At 44.6% G+C, this 7,562-nt stretch overlaps 1 protein-coding gene across 3 annotated transcripts in view; it reads left to right on the top strand.

Moving 5' to 3' along the window:
- The first annotated feature begins 722 nt into the window (after window positions 1–722).
- The window catches only part of SH3BP2 (SH3 domain binding protein 2), a 60,190-nt gene continuing 53,350 nt past the window's right edge, over window positions 723–7,562 (top strand). For 2 of the 3 annotated variants that reach the window (XM_039541627.1, XM_039541623.1), the window contains exon 1: window positions 723–1,089. The gene's annotated coding sequence lies outside the window, so the exon portion shown is untranslated. Of the gene's footprint in view, window positions 1,090–1,579; window positions 1,912–7,562 lie in introns of those variants that run through there. The other variant, XM_039541624.1, reaches the window with a different exon arrangement.

Below are 7,562 nucleotides of genomic sequence, written 5' to 3'. Positions count from 1 at the left end.
GACTTAGAGACAGATTTTTATCTAAAGATGCAGACAAGTGCCTAGTGCAGTGGAAAAAACAGTAAAAATTTTAAATTTGGGGGGGGAACCAAAATACAATGAGAAAATGCATTTTGTTTCAATTTTTTCACTGAAAACTTAAAAACCTGAATTTTTTTGAATGAAAATTTGGATGAAAATTTTAAAAAACTGAACAGCTCTAGTGCATTCATTAAACCAGATTACAGATGTGTTTATTAAACTGTGATAATACCTTTTCCTCCTTTATTTAACAGATGGGGAACTGAGGCATAGATAAATTTAGCCCCTGCAAAAATGTATGCACGTTTCACTTCAGATATGGTGGGTTGTCCTAGTGGATTCAAGTTAAACACGTGATTTCATGGGATTCCTCACCACAAGTGTAAATATATCTTTGAAAGCTCAGACCCTATGTGACAGCAAGATAGTGACAGAGCTGGGACTAGAACCCAGAAATCCTTGCTCCTGCTTGGCCTTTCCTCATCTCTCTCTAATAGCGATAATGCCCACACCAAAACAAAAGCTCATGCACCACTGGGGTGCAAAGTGATGCAGCAACGGATCAAGGCAAAAACAATCGCGATCTGCTGCTGGCTTCAAAATGAGTAGTGACCCTGGCGTGCTTACAAGTAATTGACGGGCTCACTAAAGAAAAACAACAACATGTATCTGGGGCTAATAATTCACCCTCAGGCTGGGTTTGACAGTCCCAACCTCCTTCAGACCTGCGCATTGCCGCTCCTGGGCCTGCCTCACCACGTCTCTTTGCGGCAGCCTGTGCCGCAGCCTCTGTCAGGGGAGGACTTTCGCGTGGCGGGCTGAGCCTCTCGCCTACCTGCGGCCGCCCCTGCCCCTGCCCCTGCCCCGCGCCGACAGAGGTGTAGCGGCGGGCGCGCGGAGGGGGAGGCCGTGCGGAGCCCTCCCGGGGCGGAGGCGGGCGCTGCTGGGGGCGGAGGAGCCGAGCTGGAGCAGGTGGAGGAAGCAGACGGGCTCCGAGGGAGCAGCAGGGGCTCGGCTCCAGCGCTGGAAGCGGGAGCGTGGCCGCTGGCTGTACTGCCGGGCCTCCAGGTGAGCTGCTGGGCGTGGGACTGAGCCACAGCGCCCAGGCAGGAGCCTGGCTGCCCCTGCTCCGCTCCCTGGCGGGTTCTCCTGCTGGCTTAACCCCTTCCAGGCCGTGCCCCCGGGGACTGCCGGCGGGGCTGCCCTTGGGGCGCCCTTCCCGTGGCCCGGGGCGAGCTTCTCGCCCCCTGCCTGCCGCACGGTAGGAGCGGGGCGGCCCCTCGCCTGCTGCCCCGACTGTCCCCCGCCGCTTTCCGCGGGACGGGCTGCGGGGAGGCCGGCTGGTGGCTCGGTGCAGCGAGCGCTCGACACTGGGGGCGGCCCCGCTCTCCTCTCCTGGCCGGGGGTGGGGTGGGGGGAGTTGTGTGTAGCATTAGTCACAGGGCGCTTTGCAGACTAAGCAGCATTGCTTGGGTCGAGGGCTGCCGGGCTAATCCTGCAGCCGGAGCCTAAAGGCGGCTGGAAACTCCGATGACTCACACAGTGGCTTAAAAATGAGTTTTGTTGCAAATGCAAACATTCCCTCTTGGTGAGCCGGGCACGTTCTGAGTTGCTCGGACCTGTTGGCGTAATGTGTGGTTTGCACCCATTATTTGGTTTCAGAGAAATTACCTGCAACAGGTCCAGGCTGGAAGCTCAGCGTACCGTCCGCAGGGCTTGGAACCCAGCATGCCTGATGTAGTTAGTCGGTGCTAGAAAGGTGCTTATGGTAGGGTTGCTAACAGTCCCTATTACAAGGGATGGCCCTTATTTCTTCATCTCTGTGTACAACGAGATCAGGACTTGCTGAGTGCTGCAAAAAGCAGCAAGAAATACTTTTGGCAAGTGTCGGTGAGTACTGCTTATTACTATTGATCATATTAATTATAATAATAATAATGATGATGATATGGAGTGGAGGGGTGGGGTGCTAAGAAAGCAGTCTCACATTTTTGACAATGTTGGCAACCCTAAAAATAGCATGCCCATCACTTAGAGGAGAGTCTCTGTGGTAGTCCTTAGGGGAGAATGGACCTAACATCTGACTTTAGCAATCAACATTCACTCCTCCTTTCAGATCTCTCTGGTTTGTGTGGCTGCAGATGGAGGGAGGGACAGAGCAGCTCAGTAGGGTGAGCCCAGAAGTCTGTTGTATTTGAGGGAAAGTAGGGGGAGAATTGTACAGAAACAACTTAGATTGTTTCCAGGTCAGACTAGATGATCTCAATGGCCCCTTCTTGGCCTTAGAATCCGTGGATCTGAGTGGGTGCCTTGTGCTGCCTTTTAAAAATCATCACTTTCCAACTAACTTTGAGCCTTTTGGGTGTTTGAATTACAAACTAGGCGTTCAAAGGTGGTTCCGGGCATTTTTCCAGTCAGATGAGAGTTAGATATTAAAGCGTAAGTCTGAGAGGCTTTTTAAAGTTGAGGGGTGCAAAGAACTAGATGGCTTAAAAACATTTTCCTCAGTGACAGCGGTGTAGTAGTAAGATATTCTGTAAGCCCCTTAAAGCTTTGAAGATCACTTTCCCCTGCTTTAAACATACCTCCAGCCCCCTCAGGGTTTGCAGCCACCATTTATCTGAGAAACTGAACTCTATGAACATCACTGCTCAGGTCACCAGATTTGGGGAAACTGGTTTGGGTAGTAGTGTGTAGTGGGATCTGGGTCCTTTAACCTCTTAGGTAACCAGCTTGAATCCAGCCCAGGTCAATGATGACTGAAAGCTGTTGCCATCCAGAATTAATGGGGGAGGAGAGGTGAATTGGCCCGCTTCTCTGTGGAAAGTTCACATTACAGAAAACACCATAATAATTGGTACATTTTGAGCTTGCGAGTAACAGAGAAGCCCAGGAATAAAGGAGCATGGGGACCGACCTGCTCTTGTATGCCTAGGAGGTGGCTATCATGGGTAGGCTGTGGGCACATCATTGGGGCGATGTGGAGAAGCTTCTCCTGCTGCTGACTGTGCTGTACTTGGTCTGTAGATGAAAAGCACTTCAATTTTCAGTGTGTTGTTAATCTGCCACTTTTCATGAGTTCTAGAATTGTATTTAGTTAGAGGTATTTAAAATAAATTATCTGATAAGTTTGCTGCTGTGAATGGCTAGTCTCTGCCTCCTACTAGCTTGTGGATCTGAGACTGGGATCTGAAATCAATTCACATGGCCAACTGCATATCTGCCTTCTTATTTCTAATTTTTATTTATTTCTGCAGGAATGTATAGCTGCAGACTCTGGTGCATGTTTTATTCAGACATAACTTGCACACTAGATGCAAAACATTAATTTCCTTTTATCTCCAAAGATGTTAGAATGTTTCTCCCCTGCCCCCTTCTGTATTTTGCAGTGAGGAGGTGAGTGCATCGCTCTGGGCAGTGCCCCACTGATAGGGAGTCACTAGTGAGCCTGCATAGTGGTGGGTTAAATGCTGTTTCCTTTATAATCTCGCCTCTGTGTGGTTTTGTTATAAATCTCCAAATGTTCAATAAACTCCTTTTTGGCTTGAATTTTTTCATGCTTTGTCAAAGGCAGGAAGACAGATTTTTGTTTTTTTCTTTTGGGGTGTGAAAGGAACCAGTTTTGGCAAAGATTTAAATCTTTGTACTTGTGATCTCTCATAGCTCAAAAATGTCTTGTTGCAGACATTTCAGGCTGGTTTGTGCAGACTTGTTCATAAGACCAGTTTTGTCACAGTTTAGGTCGTGATCCTGTAAGTTCCCATGCACAGACAGACGCTGCACATAAGCTTGCAAGAGCACATCCTTAGTTTTCAGTTTAATTACTAAAGATCACGTGCTTAAATGGATGCCGTCAGGTGAACCTAGATTTTCTTAAGTAATATTTGACAAAACCTAATGGCAATAGAAATGTTTCCACTGAAATAAAAATATGTATGGGAACAGTTTATTTTTAAAAGCTATCTAGCGTTCTAATGTAGTGGCTGAAAACCAAACATTGCAGTTATTTTCCTAATGCATCCAATCAGAAACTGAAAGATTAAGAACTGAATGGTTTGTTTACATTGCTTAAACAGATAGAAATGCAAGAAGTGGACAGTCTAAAGCCCTGAGCCTATAAAATCTTACAGCTGTGCTTAACTTTACCCATGTGAGTAGTCTGACTGCCTTTGATAAGAGTAAAATTAGGCAGATATGCGTTTGCAGCACAAGAACCTAAAAGTAAAAACCTAAAACCTAAAAATAAGTAAAAACCTAAAAATAAACTTGATTTCTAAAAATCTAAGGTGCTAGCAAGTTAGGTTAACTTTTTTTTTTTAATATGAATTTTAACTTGTCAGTGTCCCGTTACTGTTGGAATTTCTGTGTGGTTGCCTGGTGTTGGACATCTGACAAAAACAACAATTATAAGGTCTTCTGGCAGTTCATCAGATTTTTACTTTCTGTGGGACATGTAGCTCTGTGAGCATCTGGTCAGTTAATTGTTTGTGGTTTAGGCCCTGGTCATACAGACGCTTACAGATGTGTAGTCCCATTATACATACAATTACTTATGTACGTAAGTGTTTGCAAGATTAGGATCTGGGTTTCTTGCTTCTGCAGGCCCTTTTAAGCTTTCAAGATTTTGCCAAGATAACTGATAGGTGAGTCTTGTAATGCTGGTGAGGTGTTTAGCAGTTATCACCTCCATGAGACCTTTCCTACCCAGATGCAGTGGCCCAGGCAGCCTCCAGAGTTTCATCAGAAATATCCAATAGACCTTGGAATACTTCACCCTGCATTCAGTCTTTTGATGCAGATGATTCCAAGGGTTTCTGTTGATGCCGCAACATCTGAAGGATTTAACAAATAGGAAGTGTGTTACACCTTCTAGGGCCATGGATTAACCTTCAAAGGAAGGAGTGTTATAAGTCTTCAGGCCTATCCATGTTGCTGGGGAAAAAAATCCTGTTAGGCCTCAGGTCTTTGTGACCTATTGATCCTTCTCCAAATAGCCAGTAATGCTTGTAACTTCCATGGAACCTCACTCTCCTTTCAATGTGTCCCTTAACTGAGACACTTCAGAGTTGCCTCTAAAGGCTGTGGTGGGTTGGGGCAAACCAGGGTATTACAGGAGTTTGTGGGAGGGAGCTGGAGTGCAGGCAATTGAATGGAGGGGTCATGGGTAAACTGTGCCTGGTTGAAAGAAGGCTTTTTGGGAGGGGTGTGTAAGGATGCTGGCCATCTTCACTAATGAGAATGCGGAATGGAGTGTGTATCTTTTAAACTGTCTCTTTCACATATGTCCACCAGTTCTCATGACACAGATGCATTTAATGATCATTTGTTTTTGTTTTTTTCCTCCTGGGCTTTTCCAAGTATCCTGTGTTAAAGTGTCTAGATCAAATAAGGAATATAAAACGCATCCTTCATTGAAGGCTGAGGCCAGTTGAGGAATCTAAACTATGGTCTTTGTTGAAAAGAGTCCATGAGACACTGAAATATATTGAGTGCTAATTTTTTAAACTGCACTGTGAAAACTGTTTCACAAGAACATAAGAATGGCAGTACTGGGTCAGACCAATGGTCCATCTAGCCCACTATCCTGTCTTCCAGCAGTAGCTAGTGCCAAAGGCTTCAGAGGGAATGAACAGAATAGGGCAATTATTGAGTGATCCATCCCCTGTCTGGCAGTCAGAGGCTTAGGGACACCCAAGAGTTATAGCCATTGATGGAGCTATCCCCCATTAACTTATTTAATTCTTTTTTTAACCCAATTATACTTTTGGCCTTCACAACAACCCCTGGCAATGAGTGTCACAGGTTGACTGTGTTGTCTGAAGAAGTACTTCCTTTTGTTTTAAGCCTGCTGCCTATTTTTTTTTGGGTGACCACTGGTTCTTGTGTTCTATGAAGGGGTAAATAACACTTCCCTATTCACTTTTTCCACACCATTCATGATTTTATAGACCTCTATCATATCCCCTCTTAGTCATCTCCTTACTAAAATGAACAGTCTGTCTTTTTTAATTTCTCCTCATATGGAAGCTGTTCCATACCCCTAATCATTTTTGTTGTCCTTCGCTATATCTTTTCCAATTCTAATATATCTTTTTTGAGATGAGGTGACCAGATCTGCATGCAGTATTCAAGATGCGGGGTACCATGGGATTTGTATAGCGGCATTGATATTTTCTGTCTTATCTGTCCCTTTCCTAATGGTTTTTAACATTCTGATGGCTTTTTTGACTGCCGCTGCACATTGAGCAGATGATTTCAGAGAACTATCCACAATGGCCCCAATTTTTCTTTTTTGAGTGGCAGTACCTAATTTACACCCCATCATTTTGTATGGGGTTGGGATTATGTTTTCCAATGTACAAATCATGTTCATCTATGCATCTGATAATTTGTTTTTACTATAGTTTCAACCAATGTGCCTGGTACTGAAGTATGCTTATGGCCTGTAATTGCCAGGATCGCCTCTGGAGCCTGTTTTTAAGTTTGGCGTCACATTAGCTATCTGCCAGTCATCTGGTAAGAGGTTGATTTAAGTGATAGGTTGCATACCACAGTTGGTATTCTGCAATTTCATATTTGAGTTCCTTCAGAACTCTTGGGTGAATACCATCTGGTCCTGGTGACTTATTATGTTTACTTTATCAGTTTGTTCCAAAACCCGTAGCTGCGGGACAGGGGTGTGCAGTCCTCGCTCCAGCCACCCTCCCCAAGCCGTAGGGCAGGGGCTGCAGGGTCCTGGTTCCAGCCATCCAGCCCCAGTTGTAGGGCCGGGGCACACAGTCCCGCCTCCAGCCCCGGCTTTAGCTGCTGACAGCTGAAGTGGGGTAAAGTAATGGAATCCAAGACTGCCGTGACCTCTGTGACTAAATTGTAGCCTTATCTATAAGCTACATTACCAGCCTAAATTTGGTCTCCAGGACCTCTCTCCTACCTTTCCCTATGTCATTTCTTTTGTTTTTTTACAGTGCAAATACTTATGAATATAAAGTGAGCACTGTACACTTTGTATCCTGTGTTGTAACTGAAATCAATATATTTGAAAATGTAGAAAATATTTAAATAGTATTCGAGTATTGTTTAACAGTGCGATTAATCTGAGTTTTGTGGATCTCACTGGAGCCTAAATTTGTAGACCTGAGCCTTTGTGCCTCAATTTAGCCCTTCGCTATCAAAGTATTATGTAACAATGTCCACACTGTAGAAGACCACTCTCCTTTACAGGGGTGTTGTGAAATGTTATTAATATGTTATTAATATGTGCAAATAGCTTTGAGATCCTTTAACAAAAGATGCTCTGTAAGTGCATGTAATTAGAACATGATGGCTGGCCAAGCCTGTAATGATAAAATATATGTTGCAGTCCGTAAGGAAGGTGGTGTAATTGCTGTACTTGTTAAATTATTACATTTGCAAAATTCTGTCTTGTTTGGCTCATGCATCCAGAGGAGTATACATTCTTTACAGATATGAGGCAATCACAGTAAAGTGTTTTTTTGTTTTTGTTTTTGTTTTTTTCCCTGCTAGCAGTCAGTCGCCTTGGT

The sequence above is a fragment of the Mauremys reevesii genome, linkage group 5 (genome assembly GCF_016161935.1).
Source record: "Mauremys reevesii isolate NIE-2019 linkage group 5, ASM1616193v1, whole genome shotgun sequence".
NCBI lineage: Eukaryota > Metazoa > Chordata > Testudines > Geoemydidae > Mauremys > Mauremys reevesii.
The sequence above is the reverse complement of the archived record's forward strand: the minus strand, read 5'-3'. Positions and strand labels throughout refer to the sequence as shown.